The sequence below is a fragment of the Acipenser ruthenus genome, chromosome 56, assembly GCF_902713425.1.
Source record: "Acipenser ruthenus chromosome 56, fAciRut3.2 maternal haplotype, whole genome shotgun sequence".
Lineage (NCBI taxonomy): Eukaryota > Metazoa > Chordata > Actinopteri > Acipenseriformes > Acipenseridae > Acipenser > Acipenser ruthenus.
The window spans coordinates 4,742,621-4,764,295 of NC_081244.1; the positions used below are offsets into that span (position 1 = coordinate 4,742,621).

General features: G+C 35.7%; 1 protein-coding gene across 2 annotated transcripts in view; it reads left to right on the top strand.

Annotated features, from left to right (window-relative positions):
- The first annotated feature begins 7,407 nt into the window (after positions 1 to 7,407).
- The window catches only part of LOC117404293 (forkhead box protein P3-like), a 53,786-nt gene continuing 39,518 nt past the window's right edge, over positions 7,408 to 21,675 (top strand). The window contains exons 1-2 of one of the 2 annotated variants that reach the window (XM_034007124.3): positions 7,408 to 7,447; positions 13,748 to 13,844. The gene's annotated coding sequence lies outside the window, so the exon portion shown is untranslated. Of the gene's footprint in view, positions 7,448 to 13,645; positions 13,845 to 21,675 lie in introns of those variants that run through there. The other variant, XM_034007123.3, reaches the window with a different exon arrangement.

A 21,675-nucleotide genomic window follows, 5' to 3' on the forward strand; every position in this document is an offset into this window, starting at 1 on the left:
TGGGAAAAAATCCCCTGCCTTGAATCATATCGCTCAGGGGTGTTCCATTGTCACTGAGGTACGATTACTATAATTGAGAATTACGAGACACGCACCTCGCTCGATCATGAAACATTTATAAAATGATACAGCTGTAGTAAACTACAGCTCATATATGCAGACCCATACCAATATCAGATATCATGAATCACTTTTTTTTAATTCCCTTTGCTATTGCATGATGTTTGCAATCACTCTGAGGGATTCTGTTGCACCAAAACTCGAGTTATCATATTTCAGCCTTTACCTTGGCTTTGAACTTGCTTTGAGTTTGTCTGGAGAACCCTAACTGCCAACACTGCCTTCGTCATTCCATTCAAATCGTATGATCAGGCGACTTTTTAACTCGACTAGTCCCTGATTCTCTAGACCCACACAGACAAGCACTGCTTTTTACAATTCGAAAATAGACACCCTTTAAGAATAGGTGCACATTTTGTGGTAGACAATGATCATAAGTGTTTTAAATGATGTTTTTAATAATTGTTTTTTGAAAAAAAAAAAAATTGGATACTGAAATTGGCTGCAACTGTTACAGAATGACACATGACATGAACATAATGGTGGTTTTCAAAAGGCAGTAATAATGGATGTTTGGCTTTATTTCTCTGTTGGTTCCTTATAATGTACAATCCGAATGATTCTGTAATATGGACATTTACTTTTTAGTTATGGAAACTTACATAAAAATCCCTTTTTATTCTTTTAATGTGTTTTATTTTATCATTAAAAACAGGCAGTTCACTTCTGAATGTTTAAAATTAAAAGATAAATAAAGCTAAAAAGAGCAAAACGATGTTTTGTTTCAACAAAAAAAAAACTAAAAAAGTTGTTGAACATTCTTTTCATCATCTCACCATTTACAGTGACAGAAACACAATTCTATTTTTGATCAGAAAACATTTTTTTTTTTCTTTTCGAAAAGGAAATCAGAAAAAGTATCTTCTGTTTTCCCCCGAATGTTTCCTGAGACAAGCTAGGGGCGTTCCTGTCTGTCTCTCAGCGCAGAACGCTAACGAATGACCTTTTGCAACCACAAGAGACTCAGTATCTGGAGCTTTGCTAAAAATAATGCAGCTAGGCCGATTTTACCAGGTAAAAATACATATTGTCTTAATAACACGCACGCCACCGCGTCATTTAGATTCTAACTGGAGTTTCCCGGGGTCTAACGGTTATTTTGCAGATTGCAGATAAGCGACTGACGTTAAGAGGCCACCATTTTCTGCGCTCCTTATAATAGATTTAATAAAACACAATTAAAAACTCAATAGCGCCCCGCTGTGGAATTGTGCTAACCCCATTTCTAACCAATAGGATTCAATTTGAACCTCGCCATTTTTTTAGCGGCTTTTGAAAAAACAGCAAAACAGAAATTGAAAGCAAGATAGTATTTCTGAGTATACCGCTACTGAATGTTTTATAGCGATGGTCGGAATAGAAGACAGACAGTGAGGTCAATACAGTTTATCTAGATGGACGCACCGAAATATTCAATAAGGACCAAACTTGTAATTGTTATTTTAAAGACAAAAACACTTCCAAAGTTCTCAAAGTCTTCAAAAAGGTAATTGAACACTGGTTTGATATGTTTATAGCTGAAGATGATGGCTTTACCCCATATAAAAGGGGGCAACACTACACTGTGTCTGCAATTACTGTGTATTTACATAGTAGCTAGTAAATATACAGTGCCTTGCAAAAGTATTCAGACCCCTGACCAATTCTCTCATATTACTGAATTACAAATGGTACATTGAAATTTCGTTCTGTTTGATATTTTATTTTAAAACACTGAAACTCAAAATCAATTATTGTGAGGTGACATTGGTTTTATGTTGGGAAATATTTTTAAGAAAAATAAAAAACATCTTGCTTGCATAAGTGGAAGCTGCTGTGGAAGCTCCCAGTGTACACCGATGAAAGAAATTGCCCTAACGAGGACACAGTTACCTTACCATTGGCCTCCACCTGTGAACCATTAAAGTTGCTGTCACATTTCCTGGATAAAAACCCCACTGTTGAAGTATCATTGGTCAGGCTGTGAATCTGAAGGAAAATGAAGACCAAACAGCATTCTACAGAAGTTAGAGATAAAGTAATACAAATGCACAGATCAGGGAAAGGGTACAAAATAATATCCAAGTGTTTGGATATCCCAGTGAGCACAGTTGGATCAATAATCAGGAAGTGGAAGCTGCATCACACCACCCAGGCACTGCCAAGAAAAGGCCGTCCCTCAAAACTCAGCGCTCAAACAAGAAGGAGACTTATGAGAGAAGACAGAGAGAGGCCAACAATCACTTTGAAGGAGCTGGGCATCTTGTTAAAATTGAAGGAAGAATGGATGGAGCAAAATACAGGGAAATACTGCAAGAGAACCTGCTTCAGTCCACTAAAAAACTGAAGCTTGGGAGGAAATTCACCTTTCAGCAGGACAATGATCCCAAGCACAAGGCCAAAGCAACATTGGAGTGGCTCAAGAACAAAAAGGTGAATGTCCTACAGTGGCCCAGTCAAAGTCCTGATCTCAATCCTATTGAGAATCTGTGGCACTATTTGAAAATTGCGGTCCACAAGCGTCGTCCAACCAACCTGAACAACCTGGAGCAAATCTGCCAAGAAGAATGGGCCAAAATCACTCCGACACTGTGTGCAAAGCTGGTACATACTTACCCCAAAAGACTTAAAGCTGTTATTACAGCGAAAGGTGGCTCTACCAAATAGTAATGTGTGGGGTAGTTGAATACTTATGCAAGCAATATATTTCAGTTTTTTATTTTTCTTAAAAATATTTCCCAACATAAAACCAGTGTCACCTTACAATAATTGATTTTGAGTTTCAGTGTTTTAAAATAAAATATTAAACAGAATGACATTTCAATGTACCATTTGTAGTTCAGTAATATGAGAGAATTGGTCAGGGGTCTGAATACTTTTGCAAGGCACTGTATGCGTACTTACACATAACTGCAATGTTAGGCATAGTTACAATGTACTTAATGCATGAAACTTTTTGAATGATATAACCCTAATTCTAAACCTAACCCTAACCTATCTCTGATTGTGTATTGTGCAGAAATGTACACCTTAAGTACATTGTACATTAAGTATGTGTAATTACATGTAATTACAATAGTAACTACACAGTAATTCAGACACAGTGTGAAGCGTTGCCTAAGAGTTTACTGTGGTATTAATGCTTCTCTCGTGGTTTTGCTGTGCATTTACCATAGTTTTACCCTGGTTCGCCATGTTTATTAATCTACTTTACCGTACCTCTCTGTGCTTTATAATGCTGGCCAATGCTTTACCATGCTTTCACTGTGCTTTATTACACGTTAATGTGCTTTTACTATGGGTTACACTTTTATAAATGTAATACTGGAGTAATGAATCCTGTTGTTGATGCTGAATCACTGGGTTCCTTTAAGATCAATCAGCTATCAAGGATCTGGGTAGTGTTGTGTTTTACTATTGAATACAGCAGTGCCACTAAGTGCCAAACTTGTGAAACACAAGCTGTATTTATGTCATTTGATCCAAGTCAATATGCTACCATTCAAAAAGTGTTCACTCTTTTTAGCTCATACTTTCAACATTTATTCCCAGCGTCCTATTATGAGGACAGTCAAGTTGCCCAAAGTGAAATTTGACGCAGGCTGTGATGCTCAACACACAGGGAACAGAGCTCTGAATTGAAATAACAGGTAGGTATCAGTTAAAAATGTTCCTAAAAATTACAAAGTAGCCTGTCTTCAAATGAGGACAAGGGCACTTCATGTGTGAATGTAGGAGGGGACTTTACATGGTCGTCAACAGGAACAAAAGAGGACTGCTAAAAAAAAAGGATTGAGGTGAAGCCTGGTTTCACAGTCCTTTCAAAATAACCAGTCCAATAATGCGAATGTTTTTATGTACCTGTAAATCCACATCCATTTGTCCTAATACTTTTAGCACAAATTAATGAAGTGTCTTTTTAGTCTTTTTCTTGAAGAAAGGTCCACATTTAAAAAATAAAACAACAACTAGACATTATAATATTTTACTAAACTGAATATGTGCTGTTTTATCAGGCTCTTGTATTGGAGTTAGATCACTAACAGTAGCGATACATTATACACCACTGTAACTGAACACTATATGTGAAAAGTAATGTCATTTTTTAAAATAAAGACATAACATATGAAGGTAACTATATATACTGAATCAAGGTTTATTGAAAATGTAGGGGACCGTTTAAATGGTAGACAACTGAAAATAGACAATTGAAAACATATTGACAACTTCATGACCAGTAACTAAAACTACAGGTATTTCAAAGTCATTTTGCTCCGCTTGTAAACGGATGAGAACATTAACTTTACAAACAAGAGAAAGTCAGTTTTACGTCAGGTCTTAAAGGATCTCAGTGATTCAGCATCAACACCATGACTAGGTAGCCCATTCCATCCCCTCACCACTCTCTGTGTGAAGAAGAGTCTCCTTCAACAACTTGACTAGGTAGCCCATTCCATCCCCTCACCACTCTCTGTGTGAAGAAGAGTCTCCTTCAACAACTTGACTAGGTAGCCCATTCCATCCCCTCACCACTCTCTGTGTGAAGAAGAGTCTCCTTCAGCAACATGACTAGGTAACCCATTCCATCCCCTCACCACTCTCTGTGTGAAGAAGAGTCTCCTTCAACAACATGACTAGGTAACCCATTCCATCCCCTCACCACTCTGTGTGAAGAAGAGTCTCCTTCAGCAACATGACTAGGTAGCCCATTCCATCCCCTCACCACTCTCTGTGTGAAGAAGAGTCTCCTTCAACAACTTGACTAGGTAGCCCATTCCATCCCCTCACCACTCTCTGTGTGAAGAAGAGTCTCCTTCAGCAACATGACTAGGTAACCCATTCCATCCCCTCACCACTCTCTGTGTGAAGAAGAGTCTCCTTCAACAACATGACTAGGTAACCCATTCCATCCCCTCACCACTCTGTGTGAAGAAGAGTCTCCTTCAACAACATGACTAGGTAACCCATTCCATCCCCTCCCCACTCTCTGTGTGAAGAAGTGTCTCCTTCAACAACATGACTAGGTAACCCATTCCATCCCCTCACCACTCTCTGTGTGAAGAAGAGTCTCCTTCAGCAACATGACTAGGTAACCCATTCCATCCCCTCACCACTCTCTGTGTGAAGAAGTGTCTCCTTCAACAACATGACTAGGTAACCCATTCCATCCCCTCACCACTCTCTGTGTGAAGAAGTGTCTCCTTCAACCACATGACTAGGTAACTCATTCCATCCCCTCACCACTCTTTGTGTGAAGAAGTGTCTCCTTCCCTCTGACCCAAGTCTATGTCCACTTAATTTCCAACTGTCCTCTGGTCCTGGTCCTAGTTGGAAAGGGAAAGTAGTCAGTAAGCTTTGTAATTATACATTTCACACAATAGTATTTGAAACAGAAAAAAGAGAGATTGTTAGACGTTATTCCTATAAAGATTAGGTAGTTACATAGAGGTTAGGGTTATAGCACCCACCTAAGTAGGAAACAAGGGACCGTAGCTAAAATCTAATTGAGTTTGTTTCACAATACACTTTTTACAGTTTGGGAGCTATAGTCTTAAAACAACTCATCATATTATCATGCCATAATCTGACACATCACAAAAGCGTGGAATAAAACTGCAACTCATGGCAGTCTATCTGCATTGTCATTGGTTTCTGGCAGCACAGACAATGTGATTCAAAATGAAATTTCCAGTAAGGCGACATCATCGGTGTTGACAATTCAAATGCAATTACGCACGAATAAGCAAATGATTTCCTATTGAGTTCTTATGAATCAGGCATCAGCTCCACACCTATTAATTTGAAAACCACAATCCCTGCTTTACTGAGTTCATGAGAAACCGTGCTAGCGTGCAGGTGCATCTTCTCATGTGAACTTTTGCTGAATTAAGGGTTTATTTAATAATGATAAGCACGGGTGTGTCACTGATACACAATAGACATTTTAAAAGGTGATGAAACTGGTATTAACATTATTTAGCAGATCCTAGGCTATACAGTGCGCCTGCCTGTCCATGCATTGGTTCATCTGTATGTCACATTTACATTTTGTCTTGTGTCTGGACGACTGCTTGTCCGATTGTGATGTAACTTGGCATTAACATTATCTAGCATAACATCAGATTCTGGGATATATGTGTCCTGTCGGTCTGTCCATCTGTGTCACTTTTTTTTTTGCATTTATCTGTAAAACTGCTGATCCACATGTGATGAAACTTAGTATTAGCAAGTTATTGGGAATCAGATATTGGTGATATTATTATTATTATTATTATTATTATTATTATTATTATTATTATTATTATTATTATTATTATTTATTTATTTATTTATTTCTTAGCAGACGCCCTTATCCAGGGCGACTTACAATTGTTACAAGATATCACATTATTTTTTATATACAATTACATTATTTTTTACACATTATTTTTACATACAATTACCCATTTATACAGTTGGGTTTTTACTGGAGCAATCTAGGTAAAGTACCTTGCTCAAGGGTACAGCAGCAGTGTACTCCACCTGGGATTGTACCCACGACCCTCCGGTCAAGAGTCCAGAGCCCTAACCACTACTATGGAGGTGTCTGTACTGTACGTCACACTTTTTACATCTTGAGAACCACTTACCCCATTTTTATAAGACTTGGTGTAAACAATACAAATTATTGAGGACTGTCCAATTCAGTGATATATGAAGGTGCATGTATCCAATGAATCCCAGTCCTGGAGGGCATGCAAATCTCGGTCATTTCGGTCAATAATAGGTGATCACTCTTGTGTGAAAGTGGTCGACCACTTTGTGCTTTTAATAAACAACTTCTAAAGTCTCACACATATTACCATTTGTGGATATGTGTTCCTTTTCTCTTACTGCTTTGAACTAATTGCATGTGTGGCTTATTAACGTCATCAGTTAAATTAGACACTCGCTAATTTGCCTATTTTGACAATTTTCCAAGATTTTCAGTTCCGGTGGTTTGATTTCATACGCACATCAAATCAAACCTACAGAAGCAACAGGGTGTTCTAATACATTTGCACACTGCTGTATATAATTTTTCATAAACTTTCACCATTTTTATAAGTTTGGTTTGTGGCTGAATTCAGAGTACTTCATGTGCTCTTTTCAGAGAAAGTATAAACAAGAGGTTTAGTTAAAGGGCAAACAAAATAATACACTAAAAAACAAGATTTCCGTTCAGCATGTCAGACTGAAACCCATTAAAAGGTTAATGACACTTGTGGTTTTACAATGTCTAACACGCTATAAAAACCAGGGCTGTTTTTATACATGTTCTGTTTTGTTATTTTCACAAGTGAGGCACTTCTGTTGTTCTTGAAGGAAGGTAAGTGTTATCTCGAGATTACACTAAATGTTTAATACAATCTCCCTGATACTGTAAACTGCTCTAAAAGACTTTGGTTCATCAAATACGCACCTGTGTTTGTTGTAGTTTTACCTGTCAGAGTTCGGTACACAGGAAGTGCAGTAAAGGAAGTTCATGTTTAATTTGAAATGGTTATTTTAATGAATGTTTTAATTTAAGTTGAATTGAGTTCTTGATATAGGCTTTTGATGCCACGGTAACTACACTGACTCATTTCAAATCTATTGTGTTTGATGTAATTTACTACATAAAGAGGAATAGATTGTTGTATCATTAACTATTTAAACTTTCAGGCATCATGGTATTTGAGTCTATCCATTTTTTTCCTTTTTTATTCTGTATAATTTGTACATAATTTTATTACTTCTAAAACTACAAATTGTAGGTCATGTTGTGTATTTTTTCTTGTAAAATGTTCAGCTATTGGTTCATTTTTCTTTTTTCTATTGTGTTCTATAGCAGGGGTGCCAATCCTGGTCTTGGAGGGCTGCTGTCCCCCTTGGTTTTTGTTCCAACTGTACCCCAAATTGCTTAATTGGACCAATTAAGCTTCTAATAAGTGCTTGATTGGTCCAATTAAGTAATTTAGGGGACAGCTGGAACAAAAGCCAGAAGGGACACCAGCCCTCCTGGACCAGGATTGGCACCCCTGTTCTATAGTCAATTCTATCATATATATATATATATATATATATATATATATATATATATATATATATATATATATATATATATATATATATTATTTCCAGTCTAACTTCCAATTTTTTTTAAAGAGGTAAAATACTTTTTGCATAACATATGTAAGAACAGAAAAGGATTAGTATTAGGATTATATAATGCGAAAAGATCTACACATTAAGTACAGTGTAACTATGCATAATAACACTGCACTTGTGTGTGAGTGCACACGTATTTACTAAGTAACTACTGTGTAATTAGAGACACAAAGTAATGTGTTACCCGTTTTTCCATAAACTCAAACAGGCATTAGCCAAAACTTTGTCTGCTTTATAATAGGTGCTTAAAATTTATTAACAGCGAATTTGTCAACAAGTTATGAATCACGCAAATTATAATATACTTTTGTGGGACCAAATATACTGTGGGTATCAATATTTTAATGAGGTGTTTTGGCACCTCACCGAAATTGCAAAGGGTTATATGATGCTGCAACTTTCTTCACATTTTTGTTTCATGTATTTTACTTAAAATCATTGTGTGCAATAATTAAAACTATGAAGTTATACCTGTTTTTCATGTTTGAATAGCTTGAGTTAATTTCGAATTTCAAATCGCGGAACCATTTTAAACATATTTGAAAGATTCTTTTCACTGTGTTTTTGTTACTTCAAAAGGTGCAGCAATGTCCCTACAGAGGTATACTCACAAATCATTTACCACTGTTAACACCAGCACTTTTTCTAAAAAGAACACACAATGCTCAATTTTAAAACCTCAGAGTCTATTTTTACATAGAAAAGACAAATGAAGCCATTTACCTTGACCAAGGTAAAACACTAACACAACAACTTAAATTAATAACAATTGATGGGCATTCAGAGATATGGAAAAACAGGTTACTATTACAAAAATATTGCATTTACTTAAACGTAATGTACATCAACTGGTGTTCATGGACTTACATAACTATAATTCAAAATGGATTTGGAAATACTGACAAACGTAATAAATTAAGGGCAAACCTTTTGACTAGAAGCCTTTTTCAATGTCTTCAATAGAAATACAAAAATCATGCACGACATACAATGACAGACATTTCATCTGGAAGACTTCAGTAGTCCAATCGACCTGAACTTCAGTTCAGTATATTAAATTAATCACTGTGGAATGCTTAATAGTTGTGGATGATTTGATTTGGCCAATACAATGGATTTCACTTTCTGTTTAAAATACGTACTGCAATAACTATATTGTAGTTTGTTTGCAATGTTTTAATTTATAGTCTTTTTGATTAGACCTGTTTTGTACTAGACACCATGCAAGAGGTGTAACAAATATATGTGTTAAATAAAATAAATCAATGGCATAAAATACTGATTTTGTTCATGTAAAGAAAATACATTTTGTGCAGATCTAGCTGTTTGTCAGTGTTGCAAAGTTATATATTAAAACCCCAACATGCAGTTGAAATCCTTATTAGATATTTTCCATGTTTAATAAAAACCGAAACTGTCTCATTAACTGATCCGTGCTTTACAGTTAGAGCCACAGTATGGCAACTATTAAGTTAACAGTAATTTTAGAAGGCACTTCTTGGTACAAAATATACTTTTTTATTGTATTTTTTGACTAATTAATTTCAATAGTTTCATAAAATTGCAAACAAGTCTCATCTGAATACAGTATTTTGTAATGATTTTTCAATATACTTTATTTTTTAATTTTTTAAATGACCACAAATTCATAATGAATTCAAGTGGAACATCACAGGAATAGCAGCGAATATTTTCTTTTTATTCACCTCGCTATTCTTTACCTTGCTTTCACTGTGCTTTATTACACTTTGCTATGCATTTACTACATGAAGCTTTTATAAGGCTTTGTTTACCATGGTTTGTTTTTTTATATGCTTTACCAGACCTCTCTGTGCTTTACAATGCTTCCCTGTGCTTTACCATACCTCTCTGTGCTTTGCAATGCTTCCCTGTGCTTTACCACACCTCTCTGTGCTTTACAATGCTTCCCTATGCTTTACCAGACCTCTCTGTGCTTTACAATGCTTCCCTATGCTTTACCGTACCTCTGTGCTTTACCAGACCTCTCTGTGCTTTATAATGCTTCCCTATGCTTTACCATACCTCTCTGTGCTTTGCAATGCTTCCCTATGCTTTACCAGACCTCTCTGTACTTTACAATGCTCCCCTATGCTTTACCAGACCTCTCTGTGCTTTACAGTGCTTCCCTATGCTTTACCAGACCTCTCTGTACTTTACAATGCTTGCCTATGCTTTACCAGACCTCTCTGTGCTTTATTACACTTTGCATCCATGTACTATATGAAGCTTTCAGGAGTTTACAGTGTTATAGACTGAAACGTTCATCTTTTAAAATATTTTTAAAAATTCTAAAGGTTCTTATATATCTTATAGTGTTTTGTATTTCACCTGCACTCGTATCTAACCCTGATGTAACTATCAACACTGTTATCTGCTCTTGAACTGCCCCGATATCAAATCGTACTGTGTTTTGTATTCACTCTTATTAGGACAGAAGTCATTGTATTTTGTATCTTGCTCTTAATTGTAAGGGTGTCTGCTAAGAAATAAATAAATAAATAATAATAATAATAATAATAATAATAATAATAATAATAATAATAATAATAACAACAACATAACCTCAGCTATGAACGAGCATCATAAATTAATCTACTGAGAGAACTCATTTGACCCACGACATGATAAGGAATAAACTTGTCTGTGCTTCAGTGCAGTCTATTTTAATGATCTAAACAGCATCATAACAAATAAAATGCTTGCTCTCTCGTGGTTTATGTCACTGACAATCATTGATGGAATTGCAGCCTTATCACATATTACTAGGGCCCTACGAAATTCACGGGAGAACACACTGAATTCTGGATAATTAGAAAATACCCCCTAATTACGAGGGACAATGATGGCCATTCTAGAAATGGATGCGTTTAAAGAAAAAGCTAAACTCAGAAAGCATTTCTTTGAGAGATCGCACGCAAATATCCACCTGGTGTCTCCACTCTCCCTGATTGCAACGCACGGTGAGGGACTAGTGGTTTGAAAGCTGTGACGTTAGAGTTCAAATGTATAATAAAGTTGCAGAATTAATAAATACTTACCGAGCAATGGCAGAAGAGTTGCACAGCACGGATGCAGATTAAGCAAACGTGGGGACAGACAGTCACAACGTTTATGAAAGATTGACAAGCTACTGCAAACCCGATCAATGCAGAATAGAACCACGTTTTATACAACCAGCTCACAAGTTTCTGAAGGCAGTAAAGATTTTCGACCCACAAGAAGTCTGTAGTTTGGATAGAGAACCCTGCCCATTAGATTGTATTCCAGGGTTTGATGCTGACTGTGAATCAGACACGGATGGATAGCAACTATATGCAAAAGGGAACTGTAGTGGATTTTCTTTTTGACTGATCTTTGGAGGAATGCAAAATAACCATTTCCCGATTTAGCAAGAAAGGTTCAAAGATATTTGTCAGTTGTTACCAATTCTGCGGATGCTGATTGATGCGTTTCTTCCTATTGACACGTTTTCACAGATGAGATCCGGATATCAAGGAAATGTAATTTTATTTTTTAAACAAATGATTTGTGTAAAAGTGTACCGGTAAATTAAAACCTGTAAATAATTGATTTATACTTGTGTCACATCCTGTTATAAGTATTGAGAGGAATGTAACGGGTTAAATAAATGTCTGTCGCCATCTACAGCATTTATTAATCTGCTAATATGTACTTTGTTGTAATTCAAATTGTTGAAGTAACGTAATGGGACGATTACTCATTACATGGCTTACTGTAGAAACTATATCGACATCTTGTGTCTACAAGACTAAATTACAGGTTAAAAAACAAGTGAAAAACCACAGGGCCCTACTTATTAGATACAGATTCTATAGATTGATTTAGTTGTAGTATTTTTCTGTAAATATCAAAAGCTTAAACATTTATTTTTCTCATAATTCTACAATTTTAAACTTGTTTATCTGAGGACAGGGTAGGAGACTTGATTGAAATCTTTAAGATCAGTAGTTACTAAGTAACTCCATGTTTACATGTATGTAATTACAATGTTATTATGCATAGTTACAATGGACTTACTGCGTGAATCTTTTTGCACCATATAACCCTAACCCTTTTCTGTTACAATTGTGCTCTTGTGCATATCGTGCAAAAGCCAGTTACACATTAAATACATTGTAACTATGCATAATAACATTGTAATGATGTGCAAGCACACATGTATGTACTAAGTAATAACTATGCATATAGACAGAGACACCATGTAAAGTTTTACCACTAAAACTAGTGCTGCATAAAATGACAAAAACCCAGCAAAACAAATACTTTTTTTATAACGGATCAATTTTCTAATCAAACCTTCAAAAGAGGTCAGTAGATAATTAACTATCAGCCTGCATAATATATCACCATGTGCTATTCACACTGAATTAGCCTTATTGACCATGTGGTCTGCACTTAGACACTCCCCTATGGTCAATTGTTTTACTGCGTCCTTGTGTTCCGCATTACTTATTCTGTGCCAGTACCAAAATCCAACACTATGTCGACTAGGTTAGCCACAACATGTGTGGACACACCCTAAGCGACTCTATACTGGGGTTACCATATGACTCCATGTACACTAGGGCAGTTTGGGTCAGTCCAGGCTTTTCAACTCACACCCCCCAATGCATTCTGGTAAGTGTAGTCCTGCTGAGATAGGTCAAACGTACTGGAATGTATTGGGGTGTCAGTTGAAAAGTCTGAACTGTCCTAGTGTACATGGAGTCATGTGGTAACCCTACTCTCCACCAGCCAGGGTTGGGGTTCAATCCCCAATTCAAATTCCCATTCCCTCTTAATCAATCCCAACACATCAGCAGTGTGGAGTAGTGGTTAGGGCTCTGGACTCTTGACCGGAGGGTTGTGGGTTCAATCCCAGGTGTAGGACACTGCTGCTGTACCCTTGAGCAAGGTACTTTACCTAGATTGCTCCAGTGAAAAACCCAACTGTATAAATGGGTAATTGTATGTAAAAATAATGTTGTAACAATTGTAAGTCGCCCTGGATAAGGGCGTCAGCTAAGAAATAAATAATAATAATAATAATAATTGATTAGCAGGATTCTGTAAAAAAAAAAAAAAAAATGAAGTCACAGTTAGTCCATTGAAATCAGCGTCCAGTGAAAGCAGTTGAACAGTCACAATAATTATGTCTGTAACATATGAGGGATTGAAAATTGATTTTAAGAAGGAATGGGAATTGCATCATATTATGAAAAACACACACAGAAAGAGAATCAGGTGTTATGTTTCACACAAACGATAGGGGTTATTTTAAGTCGGTGCTTTTCAAAAAACAACTCGACCACAAAAAGTGTCAGAATCATGCAGGAGGAGAGAGAGAGAGAGAGAGAGAGAGAGAGAGAGAGAGAGAGGGAGAGGGAGGGAAGTTTGTGTGTGGGCAACAACTGTCTGCTTGCCTTTCTTTTGAATGCTGTTTCATCCTTTACTTTAGGACTTTTTTTCAAGAAAAGTGAAGCTTCGATTTGGGCGAGAGAGGGAGGAGGAAGTTACCTAGTTTGACTGTCTAAGACCCTCTACCCAACATTAAGGTAGGTAGGCCTCTGTCTCATTTATGCTTCAGGATTTTCTTTGCAGAGTTATAATTTCTGTAATTGTTCAGGATCCCAGTTTTCTCAGATCAACCGTGTTTTAACAATTCTCAAGCTTTCATAAGTTGTACTTTTATGACCATTTTTAGGCAAAAATGTTCTTCATACGAGCATATTTAAAAATGTATTCAGGATTACTGGTAATAACTGATTTTTTTTCTAAATCAAACCAGGTTTATTGAAACCTTATTAAAGGTTTAACAAGGTACAAAACACATTTGAAAAATATTACAAATACCATTATATTGTGCTATTTAATATAGCATTACGTTGAATCCTGTTTGCAAATGTTTGAACAAATTCTGTGTAAACTATTGGGAAAGAGAAAGCGAAGATGAAAACAACAAGAGAGACTTTCACAAAAAGATCACAAATGGTTCCTCTGTAAAATAATAACATTGGGTTACAAGTTTTTGAAATATATGTTACTCCTCAGAACTAATGTTATACATTTTTAAACTGGGAGTCACGAATCAAGCAGACAGATCGCTGGATTTTAATATTTTTTATTTACAGAGTTCATTATTTTAAGAAACCGCATTTCCTGTTCTGCTGTGACGAATCTAGATGCATTTCAAAACTACATCGGTCATGGCTTATTAGGGTCCCCGTTCAAAAAATGGGGACCCTTATACACTGTCTGTCTGTCCGCATGTCAGTCTGTCCCCATGGTGACCACGATAACTGCCTTGATTTTGATCTTCACCAAACTTTATCATTCACTCCTAGCCTCCTATATAGAAGTTTCGGATTCGACTATAAATCAGATGAGCTCTTGATTTTAGAAGATATTTATATGATTATGAGGATTCTGTGTGCATGCACTGGTTTTGTAGACACAAGCCACATCAAGGGTTCCCAAAACAAAGTTGACTTAGATCACGCAAGAAACTTCTACTGTACAGCTCTGGACAAAATGTTGCATCCCCCTATAGAATGAACACATTTTGCTTCATAAAGTTGAATGAAACCTGCTGAATAATGTTACGCTAACATATTGAATTGCACACCGCTTTGGAGTTTTCCCTTATAAACTAAAAACTGACAAATTGAAACATGTGACATTTCAAAGATCTAACATGAAATACTGTGCTACTATAATTTTGTAATTTTTTTCATTACATGATGTTAAATTAAATATCAAAATGATGTTCATATAGGTTTATATATATATATATATATATATATATATATATATATATATATATATATATATATATATATATATATATAAAATTGTCTCAACCTAAAATTCTAGGTGATGCAAAACTTTGGGCATAACTGTATATATACCTTTCAATAATTTAAACATATATATATATACTGGCAGTTTATTTGAATGTGCAATCCTTGATCAATATATCACTGGAAAAAAGGTAAAGATATTAAATTTCAAGAAATACAATGTTTTGTTCAGTGATACCTTTAAGATGGAAACCTCTGCATATGTCAAATACAACAGCTGCTGATCACAAAGGTCTCTTCAAGTAAGAAGCGAAAGGAAGTACCTCTTGCAGGTCAGTTTAGCCTTCGAAAATAAAAATAAAAACGTTTTACTAATTTCTTGATAATACATAAAGGTTTGGGAATGAGGAGAGGCTGTTCGGCCCATCAAGGCTCGTCCCTTGATAGCACATTTGTCTTGACCGAAGAGGGTCTAATTTAATAGGATTGATCTCACTGTTTTTAGTGATACTGAAGCTATTCCATGTGTTTACAGCTCTTAAAGTGCTTCCTTCTGTTCTAAACTCTACTCAGCTGCCATCTCTGTTGTTCTCTCTGTGCTAAATCTGAAGAGTTAACTTTACCTAGGACTTTATAAACGCTGGTCTGCTTGACCTTCTGAAAATCTTACAAAAGCTTGTGCAGTTGAATTTCTGACTGCTGTATAATGCATATTTTATACATATGCTTCTTTGCTGTCTATGACTTTTGCAAACAAACTTTCAGAAAGCCTATTTTGTGTCGATGCCTCAAGTACGCACATCCGATTCCAAAAACCATCATGATTTAGAAATGGCTTTTGTAGTCTTTTCAATAACCGTATTTATACATCTTGATTGAACTAGCATCACATTTTTTTGTAGTTGTGTTCACTGCTTCAGCTTGTCTTACTGCATCTCATTTTGGAATCAGTCTTGCATTAATTGCAATCCAACGACAGAATGACTGGACGAATCACACTGTTGCAAATTATGTGGCATTGCTAAGAAGCGATTCACCGAAACTGAGCTGTTTAATTCAGGTTTTAATATACTTTCTTGTCCATACATTGAACTTGTTATTTAAACAGGACACACAGGAACATTCAGAGTGATGTGGCTGTTTCACTCTTGAGAATAGCCGTAAACAACGCACTTTACTAGTGTCTGTAATTACTGTATATTTACATAGTAGTTACTTAGTAAATACATGTGCGTTTACACATCATTACAATGTTATTATGCATAGTTACAGTGTACTAAATGTGTACATCTTTTTGCACGATATATGTAAGTACGAAAAGGATTAAGTTTATTGTTCAAAATAATTACACATTTAGTACATTGTAACTATGCATAATTATTATTATTATTATTATTTGTTTATTTAGCAGACGCCTTTATCCAAGGCGATTTACAGAGACTCAGGTGTGTGAACTATGCATCAGCTGCAGAGTCACTTACAAATACGTCTCACCCGAAAGACGGAGCACAAGGAGGTTAAGTGACTTGCTCAGTGAGTCAGTGGCTGAGGTGGGATTTGAACTGGGGACCTCCTGGTTACAAGCCCTTTTCTTTAACCACTGGACCACACAGCCTCCTTTTAACATGCTTAATAAATACTTATGTAACCCAGTGACAGAAGCTGACGCCCAGGTATATTATTGCAGTGTTACCACTTTGCTGTGTAACCTGTTTAATCATTTCATACATGTAAAAATATGTACTAAATAAATGCTAAATAAAGTTAAAGTATACATTTTTAATTGATAAGCCATATATTGTTATGTGTTGAGCACATTAATGTTTTTTCCCAATAACTTTAAAAAGTTTTAAAAAGATATATATCCTATCTCCGTTTTCTGATTCTAAAGCCTGTATCGTGCTTTACAGAATCTGTAAAAAATCACAAGATCCTTTTTCATTAAATGCATCTATTTTGTCTATGGCCATACAAATTGACATCTACTCTGCAGTAAATACTGATACATGATTTGATCATCTCCCTCTGTTACACAGTTCACATTTTTGTATATATAGTAAGCATATCGTGTTTCCCCAGATTTAGGGTCTTTTGATCCATTTTTGTAACATCTCTTCCTTATTTTTCTAACACATTCCTGTCCTTTTGTCTTAGTTTCCATTTGATTTCCTTTCTTGCTAATTATAGTTAACGGTTTACATTTTATTTTTAAAAACATCCATTTTGGCATCTGTTTTCCATTCTTAATCTCTTTTGCCAAATTTGTCATATGAAATGCGAATGTTCCATAATAACATTGTAATGATGTGGAAGTGCACTTGTATTTACAAAGTAACTACTATGTAAATACACAGTAATTAGAGATACCATGTAAAGCGTTACCATAAATCCAATGACAACGGACTAGAGACTTTACAGTGTCTTCAATTATTTGAAATACTTGCATATCCGAAATGGAGGTAAAATAAAGAACTATTTTCAGCGCAATGAAAGGGGGATCAGAGATAATGTTAATGAAGCTAGAAAAGGGGTTTTGGAAGCCTTCCTTTGCAGTCTTTTAATGCTAGTTTTGGCAGTCTATATGGAAACATGTGCTGGGTTTGGGTTTTGCTGGCATTTTGTGCCACAGTACAAGAAAGATCTGTCAGAAGTGTTACTTTCTGTTTCCTTGTTCAATCTTTCAGAGATTATTCAGAGATCTTGTGCTTTGTTTGATGTTGGACTACCAGACAGTCTCTTTAGTGAAATTCTCCACCATCGATACAGTTGTGGCTATCAGAATACTTTTGTCTTGGTACCTCCTTATTTGAGTGCTCTGATAGGCAGGACTAGCATTGGCTATATTTTACAAGGGTTCAAACACGTACAAGGGAATTATCTTTTGCATATCAGCTCCCGAAGGTGTGGAACTGTTTCCATCATAGTATGAAAATGGAATTTGATCATCTTTCCTTCTCTGGCTTAAAGGATTTGTAAATTGCTTAGATCCTTCAGTCTACTTTAACAAACAGACCCATGTCTTATTTATTCTGTTGATCTGTGTATGCTGCTGATTTTTAAGTTTGAACCACATATGTTTTAATGTGGTGTATTAAATCTCCTGATTTTTTTTTAAAAAATAAACTGCTTCTAACAAATGTTTGTATGCTTTTGCAGGCGATTCACTGTTTATTTGAACACGGCTGCTTTATCTACATTTGCCTGTGTAGTGTGCTATTACAATATGTGGATTGGCATCCCCACCACTAAACTCGGAAGGCATCAGCTTGTCCAGAACACAGCTGCCAGGCTGCTTTCTCACACTCGTTTCTCCCAAAATTTTACTCCAGTGCTTGGGTCTGTACATTGGTTACCAGTGACATACCGAATTGATTTTAAAGTTGCCGTACTAACAAAAGGTCCTTCATGGATTAGGGCCATCCTATGTCCAAGAACTGCTAACTCTGTATATTCCGATTCATTCTTTGAGATCAGAAAATGCAGATCTCTTAGTTGTTAAAAGAAAACCGTCTTAAATCAGGTGGAGCCTGACCACTAGCGCAGATGTTGCTGGCATTTTGTATAGTAGCGTTCCTATAAACTGAATTGCAGGGAAATTACAGTTTCACACCTCTAGTGGTCATTTCTGACCACAGCTTTAAATAATCACCTTTTAGGGCTCCTGAGTGGCGCATCCAGTAAAGGCGCTCCGCGTGGAGTGCAGGATGCACCCTATAGCCTGGAGATCGCAGGTTGGAATCCAGATTGGAATGACCGGGGTTTCCCAGGGGGAGGCGCACAATTGGCCGAGCGCCACCCGGGTAGGGAGGGCTTAGGTCGGCAGGGCAATCCACGGTTCACCGCACACCAGCGACTCCTGTGGCCAATAGGGCGCCTGCGGGTCTGCAGTGGAGCCATTCAGATCTGTGTTGTCCTCCGGCACTATAGGTCTGGTGGCTTTGCTGTGGATCCGCAGTACGAAAAATGATGGTTTGGCAGGAACACATTTCGGAGGACGCTTGTTTCAGCCTCCGTTTCCCGAGTCACCTTTTAGGAGTCTTTGCAGAAGCAGACTAGGCAGGAACCATGTTGGATATTAAACAACAATATAAATTGATGAAGACACACTGTCGAAAGGCGTTGTTTCATTTTTTCCTTTGATCTGTTTGAATCAAAATGTTTTTAAGCAAATAAAATGTAAGAAGCTTTTGTTGTTTTGAGTGTGATCAGTCTCATCTGCACACATATCAACCACAAATGAACCAAAAGTACAACATTTTATAAAAAAAATGAACGCAACATGAACGACCTACAATTTGTAGTTTTTAAATAAATGTAGGGTTTAAATAAAAAGTAGATCATTACATCATTAACTATGTGTAGTAATGACATCACAAACACATTCATAGGCTTAAATTGAAATCAGTGAGGGTAGTTGCCATGGCATCAAAAGCCTATAAAGTATCTCCACTGTTTGTTTTCAAACACACTTTCCCTTGACAAAGGAAATATTATTCCAATTGCCACCCCCAACCCAGCACCAACATCTTTATCATAGACTTTTTGCCATCTACAGCTATGGCCAAAAGTTTATCACCTAGGTTTGAGCCATAATTAAAAAAAAAAAATAATAATAATAATAATAATAATAATAATAATAATAATAATAATAATAATAATAAAAAAAACCAAAAACTATGAACATCAATGTAGATATTTATTTAACATCATGTAATCAAAGAAACTACGAAATGATACTGCCAAGAATTTTGTCACATTCTTACAGTTTTTACAGTATTCGGAAAACTACAAAGAGGCATGTAATTCAATATGTTAACGTAACATCATTTAACAGGTTTCATTCCACTTCATGAAGCAAAATGTGTTAATTTTATGATGCAAAATATCTGGCCCTAGCTGTGTAGACCTTTTCAGAATGGAAAGGTGTGTGTGTGTTCTGGTTTATTAAACACAAATAGCACTTGTAGCTATATAGTTTATATTCTAAATATGGTTGTATTAAAACAGGTGCAAGTCAACATCCAGCTTGAACTGAAAGAAATATTTAATGTGGAGATAAATCCAATGCATGGTTTTAAAATACCTGCATTTCCAGATGCAAAACATCCTATGATTTGAAACAGTTGCAAAGGTCGCTGTGCTGTATTTCGAATGAAGGCCAGAGGATGTGATGCACTGTAGCATGTAGGCTGATGAAAGCAGAATTATCTGAATAAATACTGTATATGTAGGACGACATCGTTTGTATGACGGTTTGAGACAGTCCCTAATCCCCTAGTCCTAAATGTATTTGAAATTATTGTGTAGCACAGTGAGTCACACAAACAACTGTCTGATATCAGCGATCCATAACTGTTACACTCAGATCGTGCTACTTTAAAACAAATACTAGACTTAAATTCTCTGGCAAATGTTTCGACTTTTTCAATGTCTTCAACATTCTAGTCGAAAGGTTTGTCATTTAATTTTTTATGTTCCTTTCAGTATTAATAAATCAACAATAAAGGCTAGAGCCTCACAGCTATTTCATCCAAATTGTATTTAGCACACTTTTTATCTAAAAGGAAATTAATTCCAGTTAAAAAAAAATAACTTGAAAGTACTTCCAAGTGCCTAGATTAAGTTTTAAATTTTTTAAATTTATGGTTTGGTAACTGTAAGATTATTATTATTATTTTTTAAGTGTTGTAAAATCGCGCTACTACGACAGACCATTAATTTTCAGGTGTAACAAATTGTATATTCTGTAATTAATAACAAAATAGATATTGAATCGTTTTTTTGGTTTTTTTTTGGAATTAATTAAACAGGTTTTATTCAAATGATCAATTAATCATATTTGTCAGAGCTGAATAAAATGCCCACATTTTCCATAAACATCTCAAATCAGTTTAAAATGACGCATGTGTTTACTTCAACCAGATACAGTATTTTATTTTATTTTTGTTTAAGTTTTCATTTTCTTGGTTTGGTTATTAGTCCATATTCTACAGTTTTCATTTCTGAAATTGTTGGATAAATCGATCGCTTTACAAAAATATGTGTAGTTATTTATTTGTTCAGTTAATTCTGATAGATGTAAACATGTACGTTTTAACTGTACGATAACAAACCTAGTGAGGTATCACTCCCAGGAGTAACAATCTGTGTCTCACATCATAGCGACAATTAGTATTTTTGTTGAAGACACTGAATTTATTCCAATTTTTTTCGTATTTCTATTGATGTTAAGAGACTTCTTGTCAAAATGTTTGTCACTGAATTAAGGTTTGTGCAGTATTTCTAAATGTAGCACTGTTGGAATGTTAATTTGCAGTTGGAATGTTAACCAAAAGTTAAATAAAAATATAAATTGCAATATACAGTAGCATAATACTACAATTTCTACAACAATTAATTTATTACCAGAATCGGGTATTTATACAGACGTGTGCATATTTATCAGAACATTGCTTCTGGTTTTTGTTGTACATATTAAATCATACTACTGGAACTAAAAGTCTTTTTTTTTGTCAAAATAAACAAATTAAATACACAAATTTCATCTGTAAACTCTCCACTATACTGGACTGTATGGCACCCAATT